At 42.7% G+C, this 17,534-nt stretch overlaps 1 pseudogene; it reads left to right on the top strand.

Moving 5' to 3' along the window:
* The first annotated feature begins 14,922 nt into the window (after nucleotides 1–14,922).
* On the top strand, nucleotides 14,923–16,936 carry LOC115516979 (annotated as a pseudogene).
* The last annotated feature ends 598 nt before the right edge of the window (nucleotides 16,937–17,534 follow it).

The raw sequence follows: 17,534 nt of genomic DNA, 5'->3' as shown, positions 1-17,534 counted from the left end.
CCACTTACAGAAATGGATAGATCATCTAGACACACGGTCAATAAAGAAACAAGGGCCCTGAATGAGACATTGGATCAGATGGACTTGACAGATATATTTAGAACTCTGCATCCCAAAGCAACAGAATATACTTTCTTCTCGAGTGCACATGGAACATTCTCCAAGATAGATCATATACTGGGTCACAAAACAGCCCTTCATAAGTTTACAAGAATTGAAATTATACCATGCATACTTTCAGACCACAATGCTATGAAGCTTGAAATCAACCACAGGAAAAAGTCTGGAAAACCTCCAAAAGCGTGGAGGTTAAAGAACACCCTACTAACGAATGAGTGGGTCAACCAGGCAATTAGAGAAGAAATCAAAAAATATATGGAAACAAACGAAAATGAAAATACAACAATCCAAACGCTTTGGGACGCAGCGAAGGCAGTCCTGAGAGGAAAATACATTGCAATCCAGGCCTATCTCAAGAAACAAGAAAAATCCCAAATACAAAATCTAACAGCACACCTAAAGGAAATAGAAGCAGAACAGCAAAGGCAGCCTAAACCCAGCAGAAGAAGAGAAATAATAAAGATCAAAGCAGAAATAAACAATATAGAATCTAAAAAAACTGTAGAGCAGATCAACGAAACCAAGAGTTGGTTTTTTGAAAAAATAAACAAAATTGACAAACCTCTAGCCAGGCTTCTCAAAAAGAAAAGGGAGATGACCCAAATAGATAAAATCATGAATGAAAATGGAATGATTACAACCAATCCCTCAGAGATACAAACAATTATCAGGGAATACTATGAAAAATTATATGCCAACAAATTGGACAACCTGGAAAAAATGGACACATTCCTGAACACCCACACTCTTCCAAAACTCAATCAGGAGGAAATAGAAAGCTTGAACAGACCCATAACCAGCGAAGAAATTGAATCGGTTATCAAAAATCTCCCAACAAATAAGAGTCCAGGACCAGATGGCTTCCCAGGGGAGTTCTACCAGACATTTAAAGCAGAGATAATACCTATCCTTCTCAAGCTATTCCAAGAAATAGAAAGGGAAGGAAAACTTCCAGACTCATTCTATGAAGCCAGTATTACTTTGATTCCTAAACCAGACAGAGACCCAGTAAAAAAAGAGAACTACAGGCCAATATCCCTGATGAATATGGATGCAAAAATTCTCAATAAGATACTAGCAAATCGAATTCAACAGCATATAAAAAGAATTATTCACCATGATCAAGTGGGATTCATTCCTGGGATGCAGGGCTGGTTCAACATTCGCAAATCAATCAACGTGATACATCACATTAACAAAAAAAAAGAGAAGAACCATATGATCCTGTCAATCGATGCAGAAAAGGCCTTTGACAAAATCCAGCACCCTTTCTTAATAAAAACCCTTGAGAAAGTCGGGATAGAAGGAACATACTTAAAGATCATAAAAGCCATTTATGAAAAGCCCACAGCTAACATCATCCTCAACGGGGAAAAACTGAGAGCTTTTTCCCTGAGATCAGGAACACGACAGGGATGCCCACTCTCACCGCTGTTGTTTAACATAGTGCTGGAAGTTCTAGCATCAGCAATCAGACAACAAAAGGAAATCAAAGGCATCCAAATTGGCAAAGATGAAGTCAAGCTTTCGCTTTTTGCAGATGACATGATATTATACATGGAAAATCCGATAGACTCCACCAAAAGTCTGCTAGAACTGATACATGAATTCAGCAAAGTTGCAGGATACAAAATTAATGTCCAGAAATCAGTTGCATTCTTATACACTAACAATGAAGCAACAGAAAGACAAATAAAGAAAATGATCCCATTCACAATTGCACCAAGAAGCATAAAATACCTAGGAATAAATCTAACCAAAGATGTAAAGGATCTGTATGCTGAAAACTATAGAAAGCTTATGAAGGTAATTGAAGAAGACTTAAAGAAATGGAAAGACATTCCCTGCTCATGGATTGGAAAAATAAATATTGTCAAAATGTCAATACTACCCAAAGCTATCTACACATTCAATGCAATCCCAATCAAAATTGCACCAGCATTCTTCTCGAAATTAGAACAAGCAATCCTAAAATTCATATGGAACCACAAAAGGCCCCGAATAGCCAAAGGAATTTTGAAGAAGAAGACCAAAGCAGGAGGCATCACAATCCCAGACTTTAGCCTCTACTACAAAGCTGTCATCATCAAGACAGCATGGTATTGGCACAAAAACAGACACACAGACCAATGGAATAGAATAGAAACCCCAGAACTAGACCCACAAACGTATGGCCAACTCATCTTTGACAAAGCAGGAAAGAACATCCAATGGAAAAAAGACAGCCTCTTTAACAAATGGTGCTGGGAGAACTGGACAGCAACATGCAGAAGGTTGAAACTAGACCACTTTCTCACACCATTTACAAAAATAAACTCAAAATGGATAAAGGACCTGAATGTGAGACAGGAAACCATCAAAACCTTAGAGGAGAAAGCAGGAAAAGATCTCTCTGACCTCAGCCGTAGCAATCTCTTACTCGACACATCCCCAAAGGCAAGGGAATTAAAAGCAAAAGTGAATTACTGGGACCTTATGAAGATAAAAAGCTTCTGCACAGCAAAGGAAACAACCAACAAAACTAAAAGGCAACCAACGGAATGGGAAAAGATATTTGCAAATGACATATCGGACAAAGGGCTAGTATCTAAAATCTATAAAGAGCTCACCAAACTCCACACCCGAAAAACAAATAACCCAGTGAAGAAATGGGCAGAAAACATGAATAGACACTTCTCTAAAGAAGACATCCAGATGGCCAACAGGCACATGAAAAGATGTTCAGCGTCGCTCCTTATCAGGGAAATACAAATCAAAACCACACTCAGGTATCACCTCACGCCAGTCAGAGTGGCCAAAATGAACAAATCAGGAGACTATAGATGCTGGAGAGGATGTGGAGAAACGGGAACCCTCTTGCACTGTTGGTGGGAATGCAAATTGGTGCAGCCGCTCTGGAAAGCAGTGTGGAGGTTCCTCAGAAAATTAAAAATAGACCTACCCTATGACCCAGCAATAGCACTGCTAGGAATTTATCCAAGGGATACAGGAGTACTGATGCATAGGGGCACTTGTACCCCAATGTTCATAGCAGCACTCTCAACAATAGCCAAATTATGGAAAGAGCCTAAATGTCCATCAACTGATGAATGGATAAAGAAATTGTGGTATATATACACAATGGAGTACTATGTGGCAATGAGAAAAAATGAAATATGGCCCTTTGTAGCAACGTGGATGGAACTGGAGAGTGTAATGCTAAGTGAAATAAGCCATACAGAGAAAGACAGATACCATATGGTTTCACTCTTATGTGGATCCTGAGAAACTTAACAGGAACCCATGGGGGAGGGGAAGGAAAAAAAAAAAAAAAAAAAGAGGTTAGAGTGGGAGAGAGCCAAAGCATAAGAGACTGTTAAAAACTGAGAACAAACTGAGGGTTGATGGGGGGTGGGAGGGAGGGGAGGGTGGGTGATGGGTATTGAGGAGGGCACCTTTTGGGATGAGCACTGGGTGTTGTATGGAAACCAATTTGTCAATAAATTTCATAAAAAAAAATAAAAAAAAAAAAAAAAAAAAAAAAAAAAAGAAGGAATGCAGACTCCTTACTGACAGGCCTCCCAGGTGTAGTCCTTCAGAGGGCTCCCTTTGCCTAAGCCCACAGACATTTCTGATTCCAAATACAACCTGGTTGATAGGAGTACCCTGGTGCTGGGTACTTCATTGTCAACATTCTCCGCATCTCATACGTGATGAAGAATTCTGCCAGTCCGGGTCTCACTTCCACCACTTACCGCTTTTTATGAAAAATGGTTCTGCATGGAAACAGTTCCAACAGTTCCATCAGTTCCTTCTCAATTTGGTTTCAGAATGATGTGGCCATCTCCAAACTTAGGGTGTGTAAATGTGCTTGGGGAGAATGCTTCTGGGTAGGCTAAGCCAGAGATTAGAGGGGGACTCCAACTCCTGTGTGAAACAAGGGGAAAGGAACATATATATCTCCTTCCAAAATTTTATCTATGCCCATTTGATTGAGAACTCTGACTCTCATTGTGGTCATTCCTATCCCATTGCTGCTCTTCTAATTTGGTCTCATTACACATAACACTACCATGGGTCATTCCCTTTCACAACCAATGTCCAAGGACTGGAGGTGAATCCAGGCAGTTTCTGAGCCAATGCAGGTCCCTAAGAGTCTGATATCCCAGAAGACAGCTAGCCCTCCTATACCTGAGGCCTCAGTGCTTAGTAGGCTAAAGTATTAGGGGGATAAGTAGCCACAGTGACTCCCACCTGAATTGTTGGAGAGACCTTCATGCAGAGGAACAGTCTAAACATGTAGGTATGCTCCATGATGTGATCAATGCCGAAAAAGACTTTTGAATAAATAGTGCACCAAGGGCTCGTTCCCAGTACTTGATCATCACATTCTTCACAACTGAGAGTCACTGTTGCCCTTATCTAGTGATACAATGGGAGGAAACACACCAGAAGTCAAAATTTCCATTTCTGAAGAAATGCTCATAGGGTTCACAGGGCCTCTTCTTTTTGAGTACTCCTGTACTCAAAGCCTACACAAGGTTCTTTTGGATCCTGAGCAAGCCACCTTGCTCATGTATTGTGCTGTTCAGTTTATTCTAAATGGTATCCAATTCTCATCCTCGGTGAAGAACTCTGACCCCTGGTGTGTCACGTCTCATGACATTGCTTTATTATCCATCAAAGATCATCTTGGGGCCCATACAAAGGCAGTCGTTCAGATGAATATCTCCAGTTTGCAAATATCCAATGTGAACAGCCCTGGTGATGGTGGGACAAGTGTAGCCAAGAGGCCCTGGCATTTTGGTTTGGGGACTACATGGGCATCCAGAGCCCTAGGGCACTGGAAGGGGCCCAGATGAGGACTGTTTGTGTGGAAACTGGACCAGACATATTAGTGGAACCTGGCCCCCTAGTGGGGCCTAGGGGATATGAAGTTCAGCATCTTCTTTCTGCATTGATCACATCCCCATTGGAAGGAAATATTGAATGCACGTTGGTCCTGGCTGCAGCCATTCCTTTACCCGACTGCTATTTCTGACTCAGTCTTTGTTCACCCTTGAGGGGTATGGAGCTGGTACTCCCTCAGTAGGCACCAAGGGATGGGTGTCGGGTTCCCACTGGGTCCTGCGCTCAGGGACAGCCATCAACTTCAGCTATCCCTAAGGAGATTAGCCCTTCTCTCCATGAGTGTGGTGTTTGACTCTTTGAAGCATGGGGTGGCAGGAAGAGAGCCAGCTTGCTTCATTGTTCTGCCTGATTGAGGTGCCCTCCTTCTGCAAAGCAGACAGTTCACAAAGGAGCAGTAGTCTCCAGAAGCTGGTCACCACTGAAAGAGCCCTTTACAGGAAGCTGGCACCAGAGCCCTTTGCCATACTATGGAACAAGAGCCCTGGGACCCTTCCAGCTGCAGCACTGTCACAGCTCCCTCCATTCAATGATGGGAAAAATGAGAAAAGCAAAGTCCCAGGGCTCTGTAGGTCCTTCCAAAAGAAGGCAGGCCTTTTCCTGACAGGGCTCCCAGATGCAGACGCTAGAGGGCACTTTGGCCTAGGCCCTCCGATGTTTCTTTTTCCCACAGACAGGTTGCCAGGAGCTGGTGCTGAGCACTTCTCCACAGAATTCCCCTCCCAATCTCTGACGAGCTCTGGCGTCCTTATCTTCCTGTACACGTTTGCTCTTTTGTAGAAACAATCTTTGCAGAGCTCTGGGTTTGTTTTGTTTTGTTTTTATAAAACTTTACATATGTTTGCTCTTTTGTAGAAAGAGGGTTCTTCTCTCAACCCATTAAGAGTGTCTGAGAGGGGCACCTGGGTGGCTCAGTCAGTTAAGCGTCCGACCTTGGCTCAGGTCATGATCTCACGGTTCACAAGTTGGGGCCCTGCATCGGGCTCTGTGGTGACAGCTCAGAGCCTGGAGCCTGCTTCAGATTCTGTGTCTCCCCCTCTCTCTGCCCCTCCTCTGCTCATGCTCTGTCTCTGTCTATCTAAAAATAAATAAAAACATTTTTTAAAAATTTTTAAAAAAGAGTCAGTGTCTGAGAGTCATATTCTCTATGTTTCACCTGGAAGTCTGGTTTAGTCCTTGTGAATGTGGGAGAGATTTTGCCACAGGGCTCCCTCTCAATTAATTATCAGATATATGTGGCTATTAATATTCTCAAGGCATTTGTAGTTGTCCAACAGAGGATTTTTTTGTGTGTTGCCTGGGACAGAGATTTGGGCAGAGAGCCTGCTTCCTTCTGTGCAAGGGCAAATGAATTAATACATCTTCTTTCCAAGTTGATCCCAGTTCCCATTGGAAATGTCAAGCTTTGCTTCCCCTTGAGCCCATTTCCTTCCCCTCGCTGTATTTCTATTTTTAGGAGCCATACAGCTATTAGTCCCTCAGCTAGCACCCCTAGGTGGGCCACAAACTCAAACTCTGCTCCTGTGTTCATTGAGAGCACCCAGGCTCTGATCTACCAAAGGACAGATGGCCTTATTCCCTGAGTGCTGGTGATTGGTCTGCCGTGGAATGGGAGGTAAAGGGGAGCCAGCTTGCGTCACTGACCTGGATGCTTAGTTGCCTTCCTTCTGAGAAGCAGTTTGCTTAGGGTTCATATAGACCAGGAGGTGGTCATCCCTGGAGAAGCCTCTTCCAGGAATAGGGAATGAAGTCCTTGTTCCAGACTCCTGAGCAAGAGCAAGCAGAACCTAATAGCTAAACCATTGCTGCTTCCATCAACTGATGGAAGGGGGGGGGGGCAGGCAAAGCCAGACATCTCTGGATCCTCAAGAAATAATGCAGGCTTCTTGCTGACTGGGTTCTCAGCTGGAGTCCTTCAGAACACTCCCTTTGCCTAAGCCCACAGGCATTTTTTTTTCCAGATACAAGCAAGCCTATAAGAAACTGTGCTGGGTACTTCATTCTCCACCTCTCATGTAATATGCAGAACTCGGGCAGTCTGTCTCCATTTCCACCACTTAGCCCTTTTTGTGAAAAAAGTTCTGTGTGGAATTTATCCAAGGCCAGGTTTTAGAGTAATAGCCTTCTTCTTTCAGTTTGGAAGTTCAGTGGGTCCTTATGATGGTGATATAGGTATATATAAGTGATATAGGGCCCTTCTCAATTTCGTTTTAGAATTATGTGGCCACTCCCAAATCTGAGGTGTGTAAAGCTGCCCAGGAAGAATGTAGGTTAAGCCAGTGGTTAAGGGAGGATCCTGCCTCCTATGTGGGACAAGAGGAAAGGATTCTAGAGATAAGTCCTTCTTCAATTTAACCTGTGCCCATTAGAATACAGAACTTTGGGGGCACCTGGGTGGCTCAGTCGGTTGGGCGGCCGACTTCGGTTCAGGTCATGATCTCACACTCCATGAGTTCGAGCCCCACGTCGGGCTCTGTGCTGACAGCTCAGAGCCTGGAGCCTGTTTCAGATTCTGTGTCTCCCTCTCTCTGACCCTCCCCCATTCATGCTCTGTCTCTCTCTGTCTCAAAAATAAACGTTAAAAAAAATTAAAAAAAAAAAAAGAATGCAGAATTTTGACTCAGCTTTTAGCCATTCTTATCCCAATGCTGCTTTTCTAACTTGACCTCAGTTCACCCACCAAGATCATGGGGCTTTCCCCTTCACAACCAAGTTCCAAGGATTAGAGGTGATTTTCCAGGTGGTTCCTGAGCCAAAGGAGGGCTCTCAGAGTCTGATGTCCCAGAGGACAGCTGACCCTTTGTCCCTGAGCTCTTTTTTGCCTAGCAGGCTCATAGTGTTACTAAATGATTGCTCTTCTATGGAAACAAGGTTCTTCCTGGAATACTTTCAGAGTTAGTGTCTCAGAGTCCTGTCTTTTCCTATTAAGTGGGGAGTTTAGGACAATCCTGGTGAATGTGCAAGAGGCTTGCCACTGGGCCCCTAGGAAATGGGTTTCAGAATTTGTAGATATCACCTTGCCTAGGGTACCTTCAGGTGCCCAGTGGCAAATGCTTGTGTGTAGGCTAAGCCAAAAGTTTTAGGAAGGGAGCTGGAGTACTGTCTGGATCGAGAGTTAATGAAGAAAGATATCTCCTTGCCAGATGGATGCCATTCCCTTTGGAGATGCAGAACTTTGGCACTGCTTGTACTCATCCCCATTCCCCACATTGCTGCTTTTCTAGCTAGGCCTCAGTTCACATTCCAGGACCACGGGGCTGTCACCTACACAGCCATGGCTGTATGAATGGCACCAGTTTCCCAGTCAGTTCCTGAGGAAATTGAAGGCTCTCTGGATCTAATATCCCAGAGGAAACCGGCCCTTCTTTTCTGAGTACATGTTTACCTTGCCAGGGTATGCACGAGCATGGGCAGCCAGTTGGCCTCCCTCCCGTCACGAATGGAGATCCTTTCATTTTGATGAACAGCAGGTTTTCCTGTGGGCAGGATGCTCCAGGATCTGGTCGGCACAGATCTATTATAAAGAGTGAAATCTTGTCTTTTGCAGCAACATGGATGGACCTGATGCTAAATGAAACCAGTCAGAGAAAAACAAATTCCATATCACTTCACTTCATATGTGGAATTTAAGAAACAAAAGAAATTCACAAAGAAAATGTAGATGAAATGAAAAAAACTATTCTTAATTATAGAGAACTGATGTTTACTAGAGTAAGGTGTTTTGGCTGATGGGTGAAAGAGGTGAAGTGGTTTAAAAGTACATTTATTGTGATGAGAACTGAGTGATAACAGAAATGGTTTTTTTTATTTTTTTAAAGATTTTCTTTAAGCTTATTTATTTTGAGAGAGAGAGAGAGAACAAGGTGAGGGGCAGAAAGAGAAGGAGAGGCAGAACCCGAAGCAGGTTCCATGCTGTCACTGCAGAGCCCATTGTGGGGCTCCAACTCACAAACTGGGAGATCATGACCTGAGCCAAAAGCAAGAGTCTGATGCTAAGCAAGTGAGCCACCCAGGTAACCCAATAGAATTGTTGAATCACTATATTGTACACCTGAAACTCATAGTATGTTAAATATACTGGAATAAATTTTTTAATGTTTATTTATTTTATATTTTTTGAGTTAAAAAAATTTATTCCAGGGGCTCCTGGGTGGCTTAGTCAGTTGAGCGTCCGACTTTGGCTCAGGTCATGATATCATAGCTTATGAGTTTGAGCCCCGTGTCAGGCTCTGTGCTGACAGCTCAGGGCCTGGAGCCTGCTTTGGATTCTCCCTCTCTCTCTGCCCCTCTCCCACTCACATTCTCTTTTGTGCCAGTACCATATTGTCTTGATGATTACAGCTTTGTAGTAGAGGCTAGAGTCTGGGATGTGATGCCTCTGCTTTGGTCTTCTTCTTCAAAATTACTTTGGCTATTCGGGGTCTTTTGTGGTTCCATACAAATTTTAGGATTGCTTGTTCTAGAAGAATGCTGGTACAATTTTGATTGGGATTGCATTGAATGTGTAGATAGTTTTGCGTAGTATTGACATTTCAACAATATTTATTCTTCCAATCAGTGAGCATGGAATGTTTTTTTCCATTTCTTTGTATCTTCTACAATTTCCTTCATAAGCTTTCTATAGTTTTCAGCATACAGATCTTTTACATCTTTGGTTAGGTTTTTTCCGAGGTATTTTATGCTTCTTGGTGCAATTGTGAATGGGATCAGTTTCTTTATTTGTCTTCCTGTTGCTTCATTATTAGTGTATAAGAATGCAACTGACTTCTGTACATTAATTTTGTATCCTACCACTTTGCTGAATTCATGTATCATTTCTAGCAGACTTTTGGTGGAGTCTATCAGGTTTTCCATGTATATTATGTCATCTGCAAAAAGTGAAAGCCTGACTTCATCTTTGCCAATTTTGATGCCTTTGATTTCCTTTGTTGTCTGATTGCTGATGCTAAAACTTCCAATACTATGTTAAACAACATTGGTGAGAGTGGACATCCCTGTCATGTTCCTGATCTCAGGAGGAAAGCTCTCAGATTTTCCCCATTGAGGATGATATTAGATGTGGGCTTTTCATAAATGGCTTTTATGATGTTTAAGTATGTCCCATCTATTCCGAATTTCTTGAGGGTTTTTATTAAGAAAGGATGCTTAATTTTGTCAAATGCTTTTTCCGCATCAATTGGCAGGATCATTAGGTTCTTTTCTTTTCTTTTATTAATGTGATGTATCACATCGATTAATTTGTGAATACAGAACCAGCCCTGCATCCCAGGAATGAATCCCACTTGATCATCGTGAATAATCCTTTTTATATGCTGTTGAATTCAATTTGCTAGTGTCCTGTTAACAATTTTTGCATCCATATTCATCAGGGATATTGGCCTGTAGTGTTTTTTTTGTTTGTTTTTTTTTTTTTTTTTTTTTTTTTTTTTTTTTTTTTTTTTTTTTTGCAGGTCTCTGTCTGGTTTGGGAATCAAAGTAATGCTGGCTTCATAGAATGAGTCTGGAAGTTTTCCTTCCCTTTCTACTTTTGGAACAGCTTGAGAAGGATAAGTATTATCTCTGCTTTCAATGTCTGGTACAATTCCTCAGGGAAGCCATCTGGTCCTGGACTCTTATTTGTTGAGAGGTTTTTATAACTGATTCAATTTCTTCGCTAGTTATGGGTCTGTTCAAGTTTTCTATTTCTTCCTGTTTGAGTTTTGGAAGTAGGTGGGTGCTTAGGAATGTGTCCATTTCTTCTAGGTTGTCCAGTTTGTTGGCATATAATTTCTCATAGTATTCCCTGATAATTGCTTGTATTTCTGAGGGATTGGTTGTAATAATTCCATTTTCATTCATGATTTTATCTATTTGGGTCTTCTCCCTTTTCTTTGTGAGAAGCCTGGCTAGAGGTTTATCAATTTTGCTTATTTTTTCAAAAAAACAACCCTTGGTTTTATTGATCTGCTCTACAGTTTTTTTAGATTCTATATTGTTTATTTCTGCTCTGATCTTTATTATTTCTCTTCTTCTGCTGGGCTTGGGGTGTCTTTGCTGTTCTGCTTCTATTTCCTTTAGGTGTGCTGTTACATTTTGTATTTGGGATTTTCTTGTTTCTTGAGATAGGCTTGGATTGCAATGTATCTTCCTCTCAGGACTGCCTTTGCTGCATCCCAAAGCATTTGGATTGTTGTATTTTCATTTTCATTTGTTTCCATATATTTTTAATTTTTTTTCTCTAATTGTCTGGTTGACCCATTCATTCTTTAGTCGGGTGTTCTTTAACCTCCATGCTTTTGGAGGTTTTCCAGACTTTTTCCTGTGGTTGATTTCAAGTTTCATAGCATTGTGTTCTGAAAGTATGCATGGTATGATCTAAATTCTTGTATACTTATGAAGGGCTGTTTTGTGACCCAGTCAGTATGTGATCTATCTTGGGGAATGTTCCACGTGCACTCAAGAAGAAAGGATATTCTGTTGCTTTGGGATGCAGAGTTCTAAATATATCTGTGAAGTCCATCTGATCCAATGTATCATTCAGGGCCCTTGTTTCTCTTTTGTTACCTTGTTAGCTCTTCTTGATGGATAGACCCTGTAATTATTATTTAATGCCCTTCTTCATCTCTTGTTACAGCCTTTAATTTAAAGTCCAGTTTAATTTAAACTCCAGTTTTGTTTTGTTTTTTTTTTTACTTCCAGTAGCATGATAGATAGATCTCCATACCCTCACTTTCAATCTGAAGGTGTCCTCAGGTCTAAACTGAGACTCTTGTAGACAGCAAATAGATGGGTCTTGTTTTTTTATCCATTCTGATACCCTATGTCTTTTATTTGGAGCATTTAGTCCACTTACATTCAGTGTTATTGAAAGATATGGGTTTAGAGTCATGTCTGTAGGTTTCATGCTCAGTCAGACCCTAGGTCTGTCTCCAGCCCACTGCTGGGGCCACAGTCAAACTGGTGTGTACCTTATCTTCCCTTCTCCCAGAGGCAGGACTCACTGTGGAGTCGTGTGGCCCCTCTCTGGGCTACTTGCACACTGCCAGGCTTGTGGTGCTGATTTGATGGGATCCGGCCTATTAGCCAGGGTGGATCCATAAGGTGCACAGGGGCAGGAGGGGCAGGCTTAGCTCACTTTGTCATTGGCGGTCCCCTGTGGGAGGGGCCCTGCAGCACCAGGAGGGAGGCAGATCCGTCGGAGGGATGGATCCACAGAAGCACAGCGTTGGGTGTTTGCGCAGTGCAAGCAAGTTCAGTGATGAGACCTGGTTCCTTTTGGGATTTTGGCTGGGGGATGGGAGAGGGAGATGGCGCTTGCCAGCGCCTTTGTTCCCTGCTCAGCTGAGCTCTGTCTTCCTGGGGCTCAACAACTCTCCCTCCTGGTGTCCTCTTGCCCTCCCGCTCTCCGAGCAGAGCTGTTGACTTTTAACATTCCAGATGTTAAGTCCCACTGGCTGTCAGAACTCACGAAGTCTGGCCCCTCTGCTTTTGCAAGCCAGACTTCAGGGGCTCTGCCTTGCTGGGCGGGCTGCACCTCCACTGCCCCGGCTCCCTCCTGCCAGTCTGTGTGGCATGCACCGCCTCTCCACCCTTCCTGCCCTCTTCCCTGGGCCTCTTGTCTACACTTGGCTCCAGAGAGTCCAGTCTTCTAGTCTTCTGGCAGTTTTCTGGGTTATATAGGCAGATGTGGGTGGAATCTAAGTGATCAGCAGAATGAGGTGAGCCCAGCATCCTCCTATGCCACCATCTTCTCCAGATGTGACATTTTCTTTTTTTTTTTAATTTTTTTTTCAATGTTTATTTATTTTTGACAGAGAGAGACAGAGCATGAACGGGGGAGGGGCAGAGAGAGAGGGAGACACAGAATCGGAAACAGGCTCCAGGCTCTGAGCCATCAGCCCAGAGCCTGACGCGGGGCTCGAACTCACGGACCGCGAGATCGTGACCTGGCTGAAGTCGGACGCTTAACCGACTGCGCCACCCAGGCGCCCCCAGATGTGACATTTTCATGTGTGGTATAAAAAATACCTTAAACACAACTAAAAATACCCAATGTCATCAAAATAAAATGCAATCAGCCACTGTCCTATAAAAACAATTACATTAACCAAGTAGTAATATATATGTCATATACCTATATGAAACATTGTGTATAATATATAGTTTGTATAATATACAGTGTATAATAGGTATATAACATTTATTACATATATACACAAAACATATATTAGTAAGTAATATACAATATAAAATCAAATATTGTAATAGTAAAATATAATCCAAAATAAAATTAAAAAATACACCATGCTGAAATCAGAAGTCCATTAGAACAAATAGATTATAAATTTTTATGCAGTTTTATGCAGAATTGGATTATATTGTATGACCCAAGTGAAATTTTTTTTAATCTTTTTTTTAAGGCTTATTATTGACAGAGAGAGACAGAAGCATGAGCATGGGAGGGGCAGAGAAAGGAGGAGACACAGAATCCAAAGCAGGCTCCAGGCTCCAAGCTGTCAGCACAGAGCCTGACGCAGGGCTTGAATGCACAAACCGCAAGATCATGACCTGAACCGAAGTCACATACTTAAGTAACTGAGCCACCCAGGCACCCCACAACCAAGTGAAATTTGGAGAGCTTTCTGCTCTCCAAAGATAAATCCTGACTATATGTAAACATGCATGCTGATTAGAAGCCCTCTTCCCCAAAGTGAGAAGACCAAAGTGAGAAAGTCACTTTAAAATATAATAGGAAAATGTAAAGCTTTAACAACACATAGGAAGATATTTTCTGATTTAGAAAATAGAGGATACATAATGACATAGGCAATGAAGAATCTGTAGATAAAATATTAAATTCTTACAGGAAAGAGGCTTATAACAAAAAATTAGACTATAGTAACCTAATTTTACTTTTGCATGGAGATACACAAAATTAAACTAAATGCCTTCAGATTTTGATTTTTAATAGGAGAAAATTTGATTTGCAATGAATTACTATATGCAATTAAAATGCAGTCACTATCTTCACTCTTTAATATTCTGAAAATTTAAGTTTTGATATATTTTATGACAATAGTTTTATTTTTTTCATCTTTTTAGTTTATTATTTTTTTAACAATTGCAAATGCTTTATTTGATAAGGGGTTAATATCTAAAATGTATAAAGATTAAAGATGGGCAGAGGTCCTGAATGGACAATATCCCACAGAAGACATGACCAACAGACACATGAAAAATGTTTAATACCACCAATAATCAGGGAAATTCAAGTCAAAACCACAACAAGACACCATCCCACACTTCCCAGAATTGCTGAAACAAAAAATAGAAGCAATAACAATTGCTGTTGAGGATGCGGAGAATAAGAAACATTCATGCCCTTTTGGTGGGATAGCAAACTGGTGCAGATACCGCAGAACGTAGCGTGGAGGTTCTTCAAAAAATCAAAAACAGAATTACCATACATCCAGCAATTTCACCACCAGGTAATTAACCCAAAGAAAACAAAAACACTAATTCAAAAGGATACATACACCACTATTTTCATTGAAGCATTATTTACAATTTATATATCTAATAATCTCTAGATATGAAATCAACCCAAGGGCCCACTGAGAGATGAATGGACAAAGGCAATATGGCACACAGCACACACACACACACACACACACACACACACACACACTGAAATACTACCCAGCTGTAAAAAAGAATGAAGTCTTGCCATTTGCAACATTACACCCTATAGGGTATAATACTAAACGAAATAAGTCAGAGAAAGACAAATACCACATGACCTCACTCATATGTAGAATTTAAGAAACAAAGGCCTGTGTCATCCGCCATTTTATGCAAAGCAAGGTGGCCTCCACGTTCCCAGAGCGTCCTCTCGCTTCTGCCTCGACCGCCTCTTGATAACAGACATGTCTCGCCATGAGCTGTGGCGGTGGCGGTGGCGGCTTCCACTGGCGCGGAGGAGGCGGCGGCCGGGGCAGCCTCCACGACTTCCGCTCCCCGCCGCCTGGCATGGGCCTCAGTCAGAACCGGGGACCAATGGGGCCCAGCCCGGGCCAGGGTGGCCCCAAGACCCCAATCCCCCAATCCCACCACCAGCAGCAACAGCAGCAGCCACCGCCGCAACAACCGCCGCATCAGCAGCCGCTTCCACAGCCACACGACTCGTCCAAGCCCGTCGTTCCTCAGGGACCCAGCCCAGCTCCCGGAGTGGGCAGCGCTCCACCGGCCTCCAGCTCGGCACCGCCCGCCATTCCCCCGACCTCTGGGGCCCCCACGGGGCCAGGCCCCACCCCGAACCCGCTGCCCGCTGTCACCTCGGCGCCCCCTGGGGAGCCACCGCCTGAGCTGTCGAGCAGCGGCGTCCCCACCACCCCACCCCAGGCCGGGGGTGCCCCCCGCCTCCACCCGCAGGGGGCCTGGGCCCCGGTCCTAAGCAGGGCCCAGGACCCGGAGGCCGGAAAGGCGGCAAAATGCCAGGCGAGCCAAAGCCCGGCAGCGGCCTGGGCCTAAGCACTCCTGGCGGCCACCCCAAGCCACCACCAGCAGCACCACCAGGGGCCCCCACCCGGCGGGCGCAGTGGCAGCAGCGAGGAGATCTCCAACTCGGAGGGGTTTAAAGCCAACTTGTCTCTCTTGAGGAGACCTGGAGAGAAAACTTACACTCAGCGTTGTTGGTTATTTGTTGGGAATCTACCTGCTGATATCACAGAGGATGAATTCAAAAGACTATTTGCTAAATATGGAGAACTAGGAGAAGTTTTTATTAACAAAGGCAAAGGATCTGGATTTATTAAACTTGAATCTAAAGCACTGGCTGAAATTGCCAAAGCTGAACTTGATGATACACTGATGAGAGGTAGACAGCTTCCGGTTCACTTTGCCATACATGCTGCCACCCTTTCTGTTGGAAACCTTTCACCTTATGTTTCCAATGAACTGTTGGAAGAAGCTTTTAGCCAGTTTGGTCCTATTGAAAGGGCTGTTGTAATTGTGGATGATCGTGGGAGGTCTACAGGGAAAGACATTGTTGAGTTTGCTTCCAAACCAGCAGAAAGGAAAGCATTTGAAAGATGCAGTGAAGGTGTTTTCTTACTAACAACAACTCCTCGTCCAGTCATTGTGGAACCACTTGAGCAATGAGATGATGAAGAAGGCCTTCCTGAAAAACTTGCACAGAAGAATCCAATATATCAAAAGGAGAGAGAAACCCCTCCTCATTTTTCCCAGCATGGCACATTTGAGTATGAATATTCTCAGTGATGGAAATCCCTGGATGAAATGGAGAAATAACAAAGGTAGCGACTTGAAAAAAACATGAAAAATACAAAGGACAAATTGGAAAGTGAAATGGAAGATGCTTATCATGAACATCAGGCAAATCTTTTGCGTCAAAATCTGATGAGATGCCAGGAAGAATTAAGATGCATGGTAGAACTTCACAATCAAGAAATGTAGAAACGTAAAGAAATGCAGCTAAGGCAAGAAGAACAACGTAGAAGGGAAGAAGAGATGATGATTCGTCAATGTGAAATGGAAGAACAAATGAAATGCCAAAGAGAAGAAAGTTATCGCTGGATGGGCTACATGGATCCAAGAGAAAGAGACATGAGAATGGGTAGAGGAGGAGCAAGGAACATGGAGATCCCTATGGTTCAGGAGACCAGAAATTTCCACCTCTAGGTGGTGGTGGTGGCATAGGTTATGAAGCTAATCCTGGAGTTCCACCAGCAACCATGAGTGGTTCCATGATGGGAAGCGACATGGTAAGAATGATGTTGGCTGATATTGGAGTACTCATTCACTTCAAGTGGATAAGCTATTAATCTCAAGGCAATATCCCACAACATGAGCCAAGAAGGAAAGCCACAACTTGTTAGACTCAGGAAGAGTCTGGGATCAGGTGAACTGTGTCCAGAAAACCAGTGAGTAAGAGGGCAGAGGAATGAGCAACCTAATTATTGTTAATAAAGACATTTTAAACTCAGAAAAAAAAGAATTTAAGAAACGAAACAAATGACCAAAGAGAGAAAGAGACATTCAAAAATGCTCAAACTCTTAAATACACAGTACAAACTGTGCTGACAGATACTTAATCTCTTCGTTTTATTTTATTTTTTCAATTCTTAAATTTTATTTATTTGTTTTTTTAAAATTTAAATCCAAGTTAGTTAACAGATAGTGTAATAATGGTTTCAAGAGTAGAATTTAATGGTTCATCACTTACATAAAAAACACCCAGTGCTCCATTCCAACAAGTGCCCTCCTTAGTGCCCATCACCCATTTAGCCCATCCCCAACCCAACACCCCTCCAGCAAACCTCAGTTTCCTCTCTGCATTTGAGTCTCTTATGGTTTGCCTCTCTGATTTTATCTTATTTTTCCTTTCCTCCCCATGTTCATCTGTTGTGTTTCTCAAATTCCCTGTGAGTGAAATCATATGATATCATGATAATAGTTTTAAACTGAAAGCAGTTGTTAGTATTTTTTAAATCATCATTGTGTTTTGATCTTCTATAACTGATCCATTA

The sequence above is a fragment of the Lynx canadensis genome, chromosome B3, assembly GCF_007474595.2.
Source record: "Lynx canadensis isolate LIC74 chromosome B3, mLynCan4.pri.v2, whole genome shotgun sequence".
Taxonomy (NCBI): Eukaryota; Metazoa; Chordata; class Mammalia; order Carnivora; family Felidae; genus Lynx; species Lynx canadensis.
The sequence above is the reverse complement of the archived record's forward strand: the minus strand, read 5'-3'. Positions and strand labels throughout refer to the sequence as shown.